A 17,467-nucleotide genomic window follows, 5' to 3' on the forward strand; every position below is an offset into this window, starting at 1 on the left:
TATGATGGATAGAAGGTTATTGATGTAGTAAATGAAGTGCTTGGGCCGAGGATGCTACCCAGAAGAACTCTTGCAGAGATTCCCTGGAGCTTACCACCAACAACTGCAACTATCTTTCGATGTGCCAGTTATGACTCTAATCAGCAGAAGCTTTTCTCTAATTCCCGTTGATTCCGGTTTTGCTTTATTTCCTTGATACAACACTGTCAAATGTGAACTTGATGTCAAAGACTGTCGCTTCTGCCTCACCTCCGGAATTCATCAGTTTTGCCTGTTTGAACTAAGTCTGTAATGAGGTCAGGAGCTGAGTGACACTGGCAGAACCCAAACTGGATGTCAGTGACCAACTTGCTAATAAGCAGATATTGTTTGTTCGTATTGTTGATGACATGTTTCATCACTTAACTGATGATTGAGAGTAGACTGTTGGGCAGTAATTGACTGAGTTGGATTCGTCCTGCTTTTTTGTGTGCAGGACATACCTGAGTAATTATCATATTGTCAGGTAGATGCCAGTGTTGTAGCTCTACTGGAACAGCTTGATTATGGGTAGGGAAGTTCTAGAGCACAGATCTTCGTGTCAGAGGTTGTCAGGGCCCACAACCATTGCAGTCTCAAGTGACTCCAACCATTTCTTGATATCATGTGGAGTGAATAGAATTGGCTGAAGACTGCAACTGTTTTCCTTGGAACCACTGGAGGTTTGTTATCGAGTTCTCCAGCTGTTGGTATGGGGACCTGTTGGAGAGAGGTTTCAAAAAGAAGTCTTCAGTCTTGTGTTCAGCAGCACAAATTGATCTTTATTCAAAGCTCCTTCCGAGAAGAAGTCACTGGAAACAGATTTCAAGACACTCCTCCCTCCCCCAATAAAGTACAGGATATTATACACTCCGCATTGCACTGTTTACGTGCAACATTGACATTTGTGTTTGCCACCTCCCCTCTTCCTGTTATATCCCTCCCCACACATTTGCCTGCTGTTTGTTATCTTGTGAAGCTGCGATTATTATTATCTTGGGGAAAATAAATAATGATGTAATGTTTTACAAATGGCCCCTTACGATGCTATCTATTTTCCGGTGTCCAATCACGAGATTATCTGTTTATACTCTAGTTATGTCATTTGTTCTTGGTAATCCACTGTTTGTCCTTCATTCCCCTGTGCTGATGGGATGGGGGCTTATCTCTATGATTTACAATCATTTGTCTAAAGGATTTCAACTAAATTCCTTAATGTATGTTTATTAGTTATTTGCACTTATGCATGAACGTATCCTGGAATAGTATGTAACAGCAGGAATTTCTCTTCAGCAATGAGCAAATCCAACAGGACCCATTATGTTTCCTGATCAAGATAAATAGAGTCATAGAGATGTCCAGCCTTCAGTCCAACCTGTCCATGCCGACCAGATATCCAACCCCATCTCGTCCCTCCTGCCAGCACCCAGCCCATATACCTGCATATCTTTTTCCCCCCCGAACCCTACACCTATGCCCTCTAGTTCCGGACTCCCCAACCCCAGGGAAAAGACTTTGCCTATTAACCCTATCCATGCCCCTCATAATTTTGTAAACCTCTATAAGGTCACCCCTCAGCCTCCGACGCTCCAGGGAAAACAGCTCCAGCCTGTTTAGCCTCTCCTTTATAGCTCAAATCCTCCAACCCTGGCAACATCTTGTAAATCTTTTCTGAACTTTTCAAGTTTCACAACATCTTTCTGATAGGAAGGAGACCAGAATTGCACGCAATATTCAAACAGTAGCCTAACCAATGTCCTATACAGTTGCAACATGACCACCCAACTCCTGTACTCAATACTCTGACCAGTAAAGGAAAACATACCAAACGCCTTCATTGGATCTTGCTGTGTCGGGACAGTGTCCAGGTTTGCAGGTAAACTGTGAAGAGAATAATGTGGAGCTCTAAAAGGACACTCAAGTGGGCACATACATGACAGATGAGGTTCAGTTCAGCAAACTATGATGTGATGCACTTTGGTCAGAACAACAATGAAAGGCAATATAAAATAAGGATACAATTCTCGAGGCGCAGGAGGAGAGGGAACTGGAGATTTTGTGCACAGCTCATTGAAGGTGGCAGGGCAGGTCAAGCGCGCAATAATTGAAGCCTAGTGTTCTCAACTTTGTAACACGAGCATCGATTATGGGTACAAAGAAGTGTCATTAAACTTATCTAATATACTTTGTTAGACCGCAGCTAGAGTATTGTTTACAGTTGTGGGTGCCACTGTGTAAGAAAGATGCAAGTACATTGGAGAGAATGCAGAACCGATTTACAAGAATGGATCCAGATATGAGAAATTTCAGCTGTAAGGAGAGATCAAAGAAGTTGAGACTGTTTTCCCTTGAAGAAAGCTGATGAGAGATCTGGTTGATGCTCTGAAAAAAAACATGAGGCTGGAACAAGTAGTACGGTGAAGTTGTTTCCTATTGGGAAAAAAAACAAAAACAAGAGGGCATGGATTTCAAGTGATGTCCAAAGGCAATGAAGCAAAACAATTTTCATATGTTTGTTAGCATATGGAATATACTATCTGGAAATTTGATGGAGGCAGTTTAATTGAGGCATTCAAGAGAGCATTAGATGTTTTTTGAACTGAAATGGTGTGCAGAGGTATGGGGAAAAACACCAGATGGGCACTTGCTAATAGTACTGGTGAAGGCACAGTAGGTTGAATCACCCCTTTCGACTCTGATTTTTCTCTCGCCACTGCATGGATTTAGAGGTTTTTTTTAATCGTGAAGAGTTTCAATAAGATGACTAGCAGGTGTCTTTTCCTGAGGGTGGGGGATTTCAAGCTGAGAGGGCATATTTTTAAGGTGAGAGAAGATTTAAAAAACACATGAGGGGCAATTTTTTTTTAACAGGGTGGTTTATGTGTGGAATGAACTGGAAGAGGAATTGGTACTATTGCAATGTTCAAAAGACATTTGGATAAGGACATGAATAGCAAATGTTTGGAGGGAAATGGGCCAAGGGTAGGCAGGTCGGACAAGTTTAGTTTGGGATTTTGGTCGGCACAGGATGGTTCGAAGGGTCTGTTTCCATGCTGTACGACTCTGACTTCCTAAGGTCAGCCTTGTTTTCACTAGACAGGCTTTCGTGAATAGGTGAGCTACTTGCTGCAGGGTGTAAAAACTCTGACCTTCACTTGTAGCCACAGTATTTATATAGCTACTCCAGTTCAATTTCTTGTTACTGGTGATCCCTAAAATGTTGTTCGGGGAATTCAGTGATGGTTTTGAATGTCAAGGAGAAGTGGATAGTTTTTTTCACTTTATGTTCAGCAATAGCCATCCAGATGTGGCGGCAACAGTACTTGCTGCTTGTTAGGCAGAGACTGCTTCAGTGTATGAGGAGTCACAAATGATGCTGCACGTTGCACAATCATCAGGAATTATCTCACATGACCTTATCATGTTTGGAACGTCATTGATAAAAGCATCTGAAGATGGTTGGCCCAGGACACTGACCTGATGAATTCCTGCAGTGATATCCTGGAGCATAAATGGTTGATCTCCAGAACTATGACCACTTTCCTTTGTTCGGGGCATGACTCCAGCTCGCAGGCAGTTTTCTCCCGAATTACCATTGACGATAGTTTGGCTAAAGCTTCTTCCTGTATCAAATGCAGCTTTAATGTCAAGTGTAGCCACTCACACCTCCCCTCTGAAGTAGATCTGTATTGTTCATGTCTCAAGCAATGCTGCAGTAACTTTTAAACAAGGGCATCTAGTTCCCTTGGGGCACCAATTTCCAATAACTTTCCATTTCAGAAATGTTCTGCACCATCATTCCTACAACCAAAATATGTTGGAGAACATTCTGATTCTGACACCCGGAGGAAATCCACGCAGACACGGGGAGAATGTGCAAACTCCACACAGTCAGTCGCCTGAGGGAATTGAACCCGGGTCTCTGGCGCTGTGAGGCAGCAGTGCTAGCCACCGTGCCGCCCACTTGTTTGCTTTAAGTCTGCTTCTTCCTTGTCCGGACAAAAGTGGTGAAATCAAGTGATGAGTACTGTGAGCAATTGGCATTATTTATTATCTATGAACTTTGTACCCTTTCTTCCCCATTGAGAAATGGTGTTACATGAGGAGAGGATTGCTTACATTGAAAAAGATTTACTTGGGCCTTTGAGTTACACAAGCATTTGCATTATTTACTCAACCAGTCATAGCAGCACATCAAGATTCAAGTCGTCTGAACTGTAGAATTACTGGACATTGCAAACACAGGAGATTGCTTGAAGCCTATAAAATAATTGCCTATAAAATCCAACTTTTAGTTTCAATATACGGATTCAGGACGAAGATGAAGATAATTTTGCTTTCACCCAGAGAGTGGTGAGCCTGTGGAATTTGATACCACAGAAAGAAGTTGAAACCAAAGCATTATATGATTTCAGAAGGAGTTGGATATAACACTTGGAGCTAGAGGGATCAAAGGATATTGGGAAGGTGGGGGAAGCAGGAACAGGCCTTTGAGTTGAATGATCAGCCATTATGACTAATCAACTGAAGTGCAACTGTCACTATAAATTTGGTGTATTGGTATTAATAATCCTCAGTAAAAAGTCATATTTAAACTACTAATCTATTGTGGATGCTTTCAATTAACTACTCACTTGAGCATAGGTTTAGGGTGAGAGGGGAAAGATATAAAAGATAACTAAGGGGAAATTTGTTCATGCAGAGGGTTGTCGGAGGAGTTGTTGACAGTGAGGAAGGATGTGGCAGGTTACAGCGGGATATAGATAAGCTGCTGAACTGGGCAGAAAGGTGGCAAATGGAGTTCAATGTAGCTAAGTGTGAGGTGATTCACTTTGGTAAGAGTAACAAAAAGACTGGGTACTGGGCTCATGGTCGGATACTTGGTAGTGTGGATGAGCAAAGGGATCTCTGTGTCCATGTACACAGATCTTTGAAAGTTGCCACCCAGGTAAATAGTGCGGTGAAGAAGGCATATGGCGTACTGGCTTTTATTGGTAGAGGAATTGAGTTCTGGAGTCCTGAGGTCATGTTGCAGTTGTATAAGACTCTGGTGCGGCCGCATCTGGAGTATTGTGTGCAGTTTTGGTCGCCATACTATAGGAAGGATGTGGAGGCACTGGAATGGGTGCAGAGGGGGTTTACCAGGATGTTGTCTGGTATGGTAGGAAGATTGTATGAGGAAAGGCTGAGGCACTTGGGGTTGTTTTCATTGGAGAAAAGAAGGTTTTGGGGTGACTTGATAGAGGTGTACAAGATGATTAGGGGTTTAGATAGGGTTGACTGTGAGAACCCTTTTCCACGTATGGAGTCAGCTATTACAAGGGGGCAGAGCTTTAAATTAAGGGGGGTAGGTATAGGACAGATGTTAGGGGTAGATTCTTTACTCAGCGAGTCGTGAGTTCATGGAATGCCCTGCCAGTAGCAGTGGTGGACTCTCCCTCATGGGCATTTAAGCGGGCATTGGATTGGCATATGGAGGATAGTGGGCTAGTGTAGGTTAGGTGGGCTTGGATCGGCGCAACATCGAGGGCCAAAGGGCCAGTACTGCGCTGTATTCTTCTATGTTCTATGTATGTGTATGGAATGAGCTGCCAGAGGACGTGGTGGCTCGTACAATTGCAACATTTAAGACGCATTTGGATGGGTGTATGAATAGTCAGGGTTTGGAGGGATATGGACCAGGTGCTGGCAGGTAGGACTAGATTGGGTTGGGATATCTGGTCGGCATGGACGGGTTAAACCAAAGGGTCTGTTTCCGTGCTATACATCTCCATTACTCTCGGTGTTTGAGAATAAACATTCCATAAGTAAATACAAAAGTCCTAATGTCCCTAACAGTTGTTACTACCACACTCTTGGACTGCAGGGAGACCTGGACTGTGTGTCAGTGCCCCTTCAGAGTGCAAGAGAAATTCTTTCAGCAATGTCATATTCTCTGGATTAAATTAGAGGACTACTAGACAAGCACTTGTGGTCTTGAGTCAATTTCAGAAGTGTTTAAGTTGAATTCCTACACATCAGCTACTGATAGTGAACTGGACAATATTTGGATGGCTCAAAAGCACCTCCTCTGCTATTTTATGTTTTATGGCATACATTACAGTCGAACAAATGCTACCAAGACATTCTCGCCCCACCCACCATGAAGCACAGCAGCATTCTTGTAAATAACTGAGAAGAGCTTGCTGCAAGTCATTTAAAATGCTTGAAGTCGAAATGCCTTGATGGTGAAGCAGAGTGATGCCAGAGAAAAGATGAAACAGATGTAATCCTGCACTCTGAATCCCACTACTTCATGAAAATCCTATCCCATGTTCCCAAAGATCTTAATATTTACAATATACCTGTACAGTCATGTGAAGATCCACGGTACAACCTCAATCCTGAGTAGACTGAGTCAAGAGTTCAGAAACGTATCAATGAAGGGGTTTTGGTCAGGTATGTCCACAGATGAGTCCGTTAGATTAATGAGTAAGTTACTGTGTCTTTGGTCAAAATCTTTGTTCACACTGACTTCGACAATGGTTCTGTGCACTTATTGAATCATAGAGCATGGAAACAGACCCTTTGGTCCAACCAGTCCATACTGAATATACTCCCAAACTAAACTAGTCCTGCCTGCCTACTCCTGGCCCATGGTATTTGGTATTCTAGTCAAACTCTTCAGCACTTCAGAATCAGGGAACAATAAGCACAGAAAGTGCTGTTTGTCCCATTGAGTCCACATGTGTCAAGAACAACTACCAAACTAATGTAATCCTTTTTTCAGCCCATAGCCTTGTGTTACGACACAGGGTAAACCATCCTACTTAATTTAAAATAGCAACACCGAAAATATTTATCTCGTACAGTAATCTGTTAAAATTTGAGAGGCCAAGAACTATTTAAAGTAAAAATTAACAACTTTATTTCTTAAAGTATCACAGAGAGTAATTAACTAACAACTACTTACAACTCCTTCCTCTATTCTATCTTTTACATTCCCTTCTATAATAATAGGCCAATAAAACCCCCAATTAAGATTTACCAAAATTCACCTTTTCAAAACCAGCCAGATGTCAAATCTTGTCGTGATGTCTTCCTCTGTTTTCTTTTCTTCTTCATAGGGATTTCTGCTTAAAGGTACCTTTTAAGAGAGCTATTTTCCAGGCAGTGTGCAGGTGCTGGTGGCTTGGCAGTTCTCCTCCCAACTGTTTTATTTTCCCCCAGTCTGGTACTCCCGAAGCATCGGATTGTGTCATTGGCTTTAAAGGTTGTCAATATACTAAATTCAAACTTGATTGGATTTTTGTATTTTTTGGGGTGTAATTTGAACTAATTGGCCTAATTCAAAATTGTTTTGTCTTCTCCAGGCAACCAGCTAATCATGTTGATCAACCAAATGTTGCATTGTTGTTTTTTAAGCCGATAAATGGTGTAGATGCCACGTACAAGGGTTTTACACATGCAAAGATAATATCAATGTCAGTCATAAACGATGGAAACAACTGCCCTATTTTGGGGTTGACCAAGGTGTGCGGTTTCTTTTGAGGGGACCTGAGCTCACCACTAAGTGTTCATGAAGCCTCTGCACCCACATTGTTGTCTTTATTACCCTCTTTCAGTCAGTTGAAATGGTGGATCCCAGTCACTGCAGCACCATGTTGAACTTGCACTATTCATATGCTCAATGCCAGCGCTACACACAAGCTGTCATCTGTCTGCACATACAGCTCCTTTTATTAAACATAGGGCGCATTCTATTTTGTTGCACAGGCTGAGTAAGAGCCCTGCCATTGAAAGGTGAAGGCAACATAGGGAACTGATTCATTAATTTCACATTAATTAACTTTTAAAGTCAACATGAACAGCCTGCACAAGCACTGATACTGATATCACCAGTCACGGAAAGTGGTAGCATCAACAGCTGTGCAAAGCCACTTCTTGACATCTGTCTTGCTGTCCATATTGCCACCAGTCCCCTCTGTCCATATGTTGATGGTGATTTGGCATAAAATACAGTTTGAGCTTTTTAGCACCAGACAAAAGAATAATTTTATCTGCAGTCAACCAAGTGTAGTTACATCTTAAAAAATAGGACTATGCCCTTTGGCTCATTCAAATTTCTCTTGATACCTTTACCTTTTCAAAATGTTCTGTCATTTTCCTATTATTTATTGATTTAATCTCCATCGCCTTTTGTGGTCGAGAATTCCACAAGTTTACATCCCTTGAGTGAAGAAATTTCTCAGTATATGTCAGAAATGGCCTATCCTGTCTCCTGAGATCATAATATGTTATTATACAGCCAGGGGAAAAAAATAATATCAACATAGAAATTAGGAGCAGGAGTCAGCCATTCAACCCTTCAAGCCTGCTCTGTTATTTACTATGATCATGCTTGATCCTCTCTCTCAATGCCATATTCCTGCTTTCTCCCTATATCTCTTGATGCCTTTAAAATCTTTAAAAAGAACTGTCTCAAGTACACATAATTTGGAGATGCCGGTGTTGGACTGGGGTGTACAAAGTTTAAAAAATCACACAACACCAGGTTCGAGTCCAACAGGTTTAATTGGAAGCACTAGCTTTCGGAGGGCCACTCCTTCATCAGGTGGTTGTCACAACCATCTCCAGGAGCTCGTGCTTCCAATTAAACCTGTTGGACTTGAACCTGGTGTTGTGATTTTTAACTTTATCTCAAGTACATTCAGTGACTTTGCCCTCACAGCCTTCTGTAGTAGAGAATTCTACACGTTCACTCCCTTTAACTGAAAACTTTTTTTCTCATCTCGGTCACATCTTGAACCATGGAAAACATGGTTCCCTGCATCTAGTCTGTCCAGAATTTTAAACTAACTTTCAACAAAGTCCTCTCTTGTCCTTCTAAATTTGAGTGAATACAGACCCAAACAAGCCAACGTCTCGTCAGAACTTCTGCTGAACTCCATCTATGATAAGAATAACCTTTCTTGGGTAGTGAGACCAAAACTGCACACAGTGCTTTAGGTTTGGCCTGATTTCACAAGGTCCCTACTTTCCCTACTTTCTGTAATCAAGGCCAATGTGCCATTTGCCTACCTAATTACTTACTGTACCTGCCTGTCTACTTTCACTGATTGGAGTACAAAAACATCCAGATTCCTTTTGTCCATCCTCATTTACCAACATATCGCCATTTAAATGATACACTTGGTTGCGAAAACAGAGAGAGTATAACTTCACATTTCGCAGCATTGTACTGTATCTGCCATATGCTGCCTGCTCACTCCATTTTTCAAAATCACTTTGAAGCCCCCCTGCATCCTTCTCACGCACAAGACTATCCTGCCCAGTCTTGCCTCATCGACGAGCTGTATGTTATCAACTCCACTCGTTACGTCCTCAAAAAAAACTCCAGTAGTTGGATAAGGTTCAGCTTTCATAAACCCATACTGGCTTTATCAAATCGGATTAGTGCTTTCCAATTGCAGTTATCACTCTGAACTTGATTTAAGTTTTTTCAAGAACTAACAAAGAAGATTGATAAGGGCAGAAATGTAGATGTGATCTATATGAACTTGAGGAAGGCATTTGACAAGGTTCCTCACGGCAGACTGGTTAGCAAGCTTAGATCTTGTGAAATACAGGGTGAACTAGCCATTTGGATACAGAACTGGCTCAAAGGTTGAAGACAGAAGGTGGTGGTGGAGGGTTGTTTTTCAGACTGGAGGCCTGTGACCAGTGGAGTACCATGAGGATCGGTGCTGGGTCCACTACTTTTAGTCATTTATATAAATGATTTGGATGTGAACATAGGAGGTACAATTAAGAAGTTTGCAGGTGACACCAAACTTGGAGGTATGGTGAACAATGAAGAAGGTTACCTCAGCTTACGATGGGGTCTTGATCAGATGGGCCAGTGGGCTGAGAAGTGGCAGATGGAGTTTAATTTAGATATATGCGAGGTGCTGCATTTTGGGAAAGCAAATCCTAGCAGGACTTATACACCTAATGGTAAGGTCCTGGGAGTGTTGAACAAAGAAACCTTGGAGTGCAGGTTCATAGTTCCTTGCAGTAGAGTTGCAGGTCAATACAAAAGTGAAGAAGGCATTTGGTATACTTTCCTTTATTGGTCAAGAGTATGGAGTACAGGAGTTGGGAGGTCATGTTGCGGTTGTACAAGTCATTGGTTGGGCCACTTTTCGAATATTGCCAGCAATTCTGGTCTCCTTCATATCGGAAAGATGTTGTGAAATTTGAAAGGGTTCAGAAAAGATTTATAAGGATTTTGCCAGGGTTGGAGGATTTGAGCTATAGGGAGAGGCTGAATAGGCTGGGGCTGTTTTCCCTGGATCAACAGGGCTGAGAGGTGACTTTATAGAGGTTCATAAACTCCATGAGGGGTATGGATAGGATAAACAGACGAGGTCTTTTCCCTGGGGTGGGAGTGTTCAGAATGAGAGGGCATAGGTTTACATTGCGAGGAAAAGATATAAAAGGGACCTAAGAGGCAGCTTTTTCATGCAAAGAGTGGTATGTGTATCAAGAGGGCGGGGCGTAAAATGGTTGGGATGGCGAGATGCCCACTTACGGGCAGTTTATGCCTGGCTCAGGTATTTAAATACCTAGGCTGCAGTATTGGTAACAAGATGGGAAGTTGGGTTTTGGGATGTGTCGTTGTCCAGGGGGTGCGTTCCCCAATTCAACACCATTGGCACTTAATACGTTGATTTGTTTTTTGGATTTTGTTGTATATAGTCTTTGATAGCTTTGTCAGTTTGTTAACTGTTGTGGTTTTAGTTTACCTCGTTTTTGTTTTTTATTATAATATATTTTTATTAAGAAAAAATAGATTTTTAAATATTACAACAAATACAAAACAATGCAATTCAAACAGTACAAAAATTGTACAAAACTAAACCCAATAATAAAAAAAATTCCCCAACCCACCCTCCTATACGAATGTATAAACATATATTGAGAAGTATAAAATTAAACAAAACCTAAACTAGCTATTTAACTAAACAAATAAATACCTAACAACAAACAAATAAATACTAATAACTCAGCCCAGCAAAACAAAACACTCATACATTCACAGTTTCTTCTCCCTGGATATTGGACTCATGAAATACAATCGTTACAGCTATATTAAAAACCCTTGTTAGTGTAGCAGATAATTCTGTGTCCAGGTATTTCAGAAAGGGTTGCCATGTCTTGTAAAAATTCTCAGTTTTGTGGTGTACCATATTTGTGAGAAAATCCAGGGGAATATGCTCCATAACAATCTTCCGCCAATCCGACAGCCCTGGAGGGTTTTCGGATATCCAACCTAGCAAGATATTCTTCCTTGCACAGAATGTAAGAATACTGAAAGATTTTTTCTTATGCGCGTCTGCTGAAAATACAATTGGTAGGCCCAAAAGGAGAGAAATAGGATCCTTCTCCACCCCACACCTAAAATCCTCTCCATTGCACCCACCACAGCACTCCAGTATGTTTGAAGCCTGTCACAAGACCAAAGACAATGGGTAAGAGTGTCCGTGCAGACCTTGCACTTGGGACATGCTGAAGATACCCCTGGTTTAAATTTTGACAAACAGTCTGGGACTAAGTGGACCCTGTGGAGAATCTTCAACTGTAAAGCATGGGTCCTATTGCAAATTTGATATCTTCCTTGCATTCTCTCAAATATCCTCCCATGCCTCTGAAGAAACTTCAACACCCAGCTCTCTTTCCCACGTCTTGCAGAGTCGATCAGACTCATCTGAGGTGGCACCCCCCAATTGGTGATATAAAATACTGACAGTGTATTCTTAGTCCTTAGTACCCCTCTTTCTATGTCAGATTTGTGGGATCAGTCAGAAGTGTGGTGGTTTTTGTTTGAATAAAATCCCTAACTTGAAAAAAACGAAAGAGGTAGGTAACTCGTACTTCTGTACGAACTGATCGAAGGACGTCATTACATCTCCCTCAAATAAATCGCCCATGCAAGGTATGGGTGCCCAACGTTTAAATCCTGAATTTATCATACCCGGTTGAAAACCCGGCATATCGACTAAAGGTGTAAACAAAGATGTTTTGCCAATATTACCTTCCCTCCGCCAAATTGCCCTCCATGCTTTAACAGTGTTGATGACTTTTTGGGTTATGGCAATATTCCCTAACTGTCCTCACCTTGTCCAAAAACAGCAAACTGGTAAGGGGGCAACTTGCCTGGGAGGCTTTGATATCTCGCCATATTGAAAGAGGGTCCCCACAATCCCAATCACTCACCTTCGGTCAAAAGCGAGCTTAATTAGTAATTTTTAATGTCCGGAATGTCTACTCCCCCTCATCTGTGAGGCAACTGCAGTTTGGCTAATTTAATGAGGGGCCGTTTATGGTGCCAGATAAAGGAGCTGAACCAACCATTCAGTCTCTTGAGTGTTTATTTATTGAAAATCAGGGGATGCATCCGTATCGGGTATAGCAAACAAGGGAGAATATTCCTCTTAATAAGTGCTATCCGACCCAACCATGAGACTGGAAGTGCCTCCCATCTTTGGAAATCTTGTTTAATTTTTTCACATAATTGAGTAAAATTGGCTTTGAACAGCCAATCCAGAACTGGAGTAATGAATATGCCCAAATCCACAAACACGCCCCCTCCCCCGTGACTACCTAAATGGGAATCTATCGTCACTCAAGAGCCAACTCTTTTGTAAGACCACCCATAGGCATTGCCTCTGATTTAGCAAAATTAATCTTATACCCTGAAAAAGCACTAACCGTGTGAATGCATTGTGTCAGTCAAGGCACTGCAACTGCTGGATTTGTCAAGAAAATTAGAACATCGTCTGCATACAGCAAGATCTTATGTAATTTTGACCCCACTTCTGAAGCTGATATATTGAGATCCCCCCGAATGGCCTCTGGCAACGATTCAATCACCAATGTAAAAAGTAATGGTGAAAGGGGACAGCCCTGCCGGCTGCTCCTGGAAATATTAAAATTGCTTGATCGTACCCCGTTGGTAGTGACCGCCGCGAGAGGTACACTGTAGAGAACCTTTACCCATCTGATGAAAACTTGGCCGAGACCAAACCGGTCTTGAGTATCGAAAAGGTACGGCCACTCAACTCGGTCAAATGCCTTCTCTGCATCTAAAGAAATCACCAATCCCTGTGTTGACTGATGTTGGCATGCTTGAGTTAGGTTAAGCAGCCTCCTTACAATATTGGAGGATCTGCGACCCTTTATGAAGCCGCCTGATCCTCTTTAATAATAGAGGGTAACACAGTCTCCAGCCTTAACGCGAGAGCCTTAGAGAGGATCTTAAAGTCCACATTTAAGAGCGAGATGGGTCTGTATGAAGCACAGTCTTACGGATCTTTCCCTTTTTTAAGGATAAGTGAAATATTGGCCCCTCTCAGATGGTGGGAGACAATCATGATTGTATGAATCATTAAACATATTCAGCATCGGGCCTGACAGTATACTTATAAATTCCTTATATAATTCACTGGGAAGTCCGTCAGGACCGGGCGCCTTTCCACTCTGAAGCTGCCTCACAGCTTCCTGCACTTCTTGCTCTGATTATGGGGCATTGAGAAAGGACTGTTGTTTGGGAGTCACACCCGGGAACTTCAGATCTCTAAAAAATGATTCCATTTTGGCCTGTTCCTCCTCACAATTCTCAGACTGATATAACTTAGAATAGAATCTCTGGAACACCGCATTAATCTTTTTAGAATCACCTGTTAGGTTCCCAGACCCTTCCCTCATTGCTGTAATGGTTTGTTTATCACTTCTCTTTCTGGCAAGGTATGTTAAGTATTTGCCTGGCTTGTCACCATGCTCGTATAACCTTTGCTTTGCAAAAGCCAGCTCCTTCTTTGCCATCTGCATGAGCACGGAATTTAGTGCAGACCACAGTGCCATAATCCTCTGTAGTTTGACCAACGAGGGTCTGTCAAAATAGGCCTTCTCGGCTGCCTTCGACCATGCTTCAAGGAGACGTTGCTGCTCACCCTTTTGCCGCTTCCTACTGGTGGAATATGAAATAACTAACCCCCTGGCATAAGCTTTGGCAGTTTCCCAGAGAACAGATGAGCTATCAACCGAGCCTATGTTGATGTCTCGGAATGCCCGAAATTCCCTGGAGAAATACTCCATGAGAATAAAGGGGTCCATTCATCAGTACCTTGAATCCACTGTAACATCCTTAATTTTAACCATGAGGTACACTGGAGCGTGATCAGAGATGGCAATATTACCAATCGTACAGGATGCCACCAAATGCAGGGTTACCGCAGGGGTCAGAAAAAAATCAATCCTAGTGTGACATCTATGCAGATTGGAGAAAAACGTGAAATCCCTACCTTTAGGGTGGAGACACCTTCAGACGTCCACCAACTCTCATTCCCCACACAAACCCAATAACTGTTTAGTTTGTGCAGAGGGTATCGAGGGACCTTTAGGCAACCTGTCGACTGTGGGGTCCATGAGGCAGTTAAAATCTCCCCCTATAATGATGTGCCAAGACTTGAGACTTATCAGTTTAGGAAAAGCATCTACAAAGAATTTAAGAGGATGAGCTGGGGGACAATAAACATTTTAAAATACCATATTCTTCCCCATTTATCAAGGCTTTAAGAATTACAAACCTCCTGCATGTGTCTTTAACACATTTCAACAATTTAAATGAGAGACTTTTACTAACCAATATAGCCCCTCCCCTACTTCTGGTATTAAATGATGAAAAATAAACTTGGTCAAAGCCATTCTGCTGTAATTTCAGATGCTCCTTGTCATCCGAATGTGTCTCCTGTAACAAAGCAATATCCACCTTCTCCTTTCTAAGACTCAAGACTCAATTGGTGAGTGACTTCCCTTGATATTCCAGGTACACCAGTTAATCAAATCATTAGCCATAATCTTCTGCAATTACATTTAAATTCCAGAGAGGAGGAACCCGAATGACAAATTGCTGAGCCTTCGTGTCGCATGGTCCACCAAATATAAAAACTACATAAACAAAAACCACGACATTTAACAAACATACAAAATTATTAAAAATAAAAAACAACTAAAACCAGAAAACAAACCAACATATAAAGCGGCAATCGCGCTGAGTAGGGGAACTCACCCCCTGCTCGGAGGGGGCAACCACCCGTCCCGAATTGCCCATAAATAGGCATCTAACCATCTCAACCACCTTCACTTCTCCCAGCTAGAGCCGCATCGCAAGCACAAGCTAAAAAGAATAAACACCCCATAGAATATCAAAATGAATAAAAAAAAATTCTTATTTTAAAAAAAAAAGGGAATAAATGCCCATCCTTTGGTATGTCCTAACTTAGAAATTTAAAATGTACATCTTAATCACCGCCAGACATAGTTTGAACCAAACTATTATCAATAGAGGGAAGAAAAGGGGGGAAAAAACAAAGCTCCAACCGGATTTCCTCCATTTCTTTTACAGAATGATAAACACATACCCAAGCAACAATATTTATACATACTACAATTGTTTAAATTCGGTTAGTTTGTCCACAAAGTCTCTTGCCTTCTCGATCTGTCAAAGAGATGCATGGATCCATCTAAGGTGATCTGAAGCACTGCCAGATATCTCGGGGAGTACTGAATCCCAAGCTCCTTCAGTCTTCTCTTGACACCATCAAAGGATCTTCGTTTCTGGATCACCGTCGCTGAAAAGTTCTGCATCTTCAGGGCTTGGATCTCATCCTTAAATGAACTGGCATCAGCTTCCACCACTGTGACCCTGTGCTCCACCTCATCCGTCCTCTTCTCCAGGTCTCCCAGCTGTTGCTCTTGCTTCTGCAGCATGAGAGAGACTGGAGCTGGCTTCTCTTCAGTCTGTTTCCCCAGCATCTCGCGAGATTTCGAGAGCTGGTTCACCAGGTCCTGGAGAGTAATCGGTTCCGAGGCTGATGCAGACCCGGCCTCTGATGATCCTCCCTTTTTAGGCTTTTCTGGACAGCTGAAAATACAGGTAAGTCAATTTTTAAATGTTTCTTGGGGCTCCACAATCTTTCCAACGCCCCAAGAAATCCTGATGACCTGGGTTGGGTGGGTTAAAGGACCGTCCTGTTCCTGTTGCGATGCGAAGCTCTGCAGTGTGATCTTCTCAGATCGCCGCCATCTTAGATCCCCCCCAGTCTTTATGTTTGATGGATCTTGCAAAACTAAGGCTTGTCGATTTGTAGTTCGAGTTCCTCCTCTCTGGAATCTAAACGTTACAGCAGAAGGTTATGGCTAATGACTTGATTAAATGGTGTACCTGGAACATCGAGGAGAGTCACTCACCTAATTAAGAGGAAAAAGGTGCTTTTGAGTCTTAGATAGGAAAAGATAGATGTTGCTTTGTTACAGGAGACACACTTGGATGACAGGGAGCATTTGAAACTACAGCAGAATGGCTTTGATCGGGTTTACTTTTCATCCCTTAATACCAGAAGAAGGGGAGTGGCTGTATTTGTTAAGGGTATTCTCCCATTTAAGTTAGTAGAGTGTGTTAAAGACATACAGAGGAAGTTTGTAATCCTCAAAGCTCTGATAAACGGGGAAGAATATGGTGTTTCAAATGTTTACTGCCCTCCGACCCATCCCCTAACGTTTCTGGTAGATGCGTTCTCTAAATTGATCAGTCTTGAGTCTCAGCATACCATCATAGAGGGAGGTTTTAATTATCTTATGAATTCCACGGTAGAGAGGTAGCCCAAAGGCCCCCCTCTGCACAAATTAAACAATTAGTGGATGTATGAGTGGAGTTTGGGTTGGTGGACTCTTGGAGGCTTCTTCACCCGACAGGCAGTGATTTTATGTTTATTCCCCAATCCACACTGATGTCACACCAGGATTGATTTTATTTACTGACCCCTGTGGCAACCCTGGACTTGATGGCACCTTACACGATTGGGTATATTACCATCTCTGATCATACTCCACTGAACCTCCTGGTTAAGATTAAGGATGCTATAGTGGGCCCGTGCACTGCGAACGGATCCCATTATCCTGAAGGATAGCAAGTTTGTGGAGTATTTCTGTAATGAATTCAGGATGTTTCTAAACATAAATTCAGGTTCGGCTAGTAGCTTGTCTGTCCGAGTTGAGTGGCTGTACCTAATTTTTAATACTCTTGAGCGGTTTGGCTTGGTCAAAGCCTTTATAAGATGGGTAAAGGTTCTCTACAGTGACCCTCTCGCTGTAGTCATCTCCAATTGGGTACAATCAAGCAATTTTAATTTTTTTTTAGGCGCAGCGGACAGGGCTAACCCCTTTCGCCGTTGCTTTTTACATTGGCCTCTGCCAGTGGTTCGATCACCATTCTTAGGGATCCCAATATATCAGCTCCAGAAGTTGAGTCAAAATTACGTACGATTTCATTGTATGCGGACGATGTCCTCATGTTTTTTTTGTCAAATCCAGCAGTTTTGGTGCCTCGCCTGATACAGTGCATCAGTTCGTTTGGCACCTTTTCGAG

The 17,467-nt window shown here is 42.2% G+C and overlaps 1 protein-coding gene and 1 long non-coding RNA gene across 3 annotated transcripts in view; both read left to right on the forward strand.

Moving 5' to 3' along the window:
- Nucleotides 1–15,472, forward strand: part of LOC122548965 — a 24,668-nt gene extending 9,196 nt beyond the window's left edge. The window contains exon 3 of the long non-coding RNA XR_006311374.1: nucleotides 15,446–15,472. This is a non-coding gene — a long non-coding RNA (uncharacterized LOC122548965). The remainder of the gene's footprint in view (nucleotides 1–15,445) is intronic.
- Nucleotides 1–17,467, forward strand: part of smarcc1a (SWI/SNF related, matrix associated, actin dependent regulator of chromatin, subfamily c, member 1a) — a 218,938-nt gene that overhangs the window by 178,014 nt on the left and 23,457 nt on the right. The gene's annotated exons all lie outside the window — the stretch shown is intronic.

Source organism: Chiloscyllium plagiosum, chromosome 4 (assembly GCF_004010195.1).
Source record: "Chiloscyllium plagiosum isolate BGI_BamShark_2017 chromosome 4, ASM401019v2, whole genome shotgun sequence".
Taxonomy (NCBI): Eukaryota; Metazoa; Chordata; class Chondrichthyes; order Orectolobiformes; family Hemiscylliidae; genus Chiloscyllium; species Chiloscyllium plagiosum.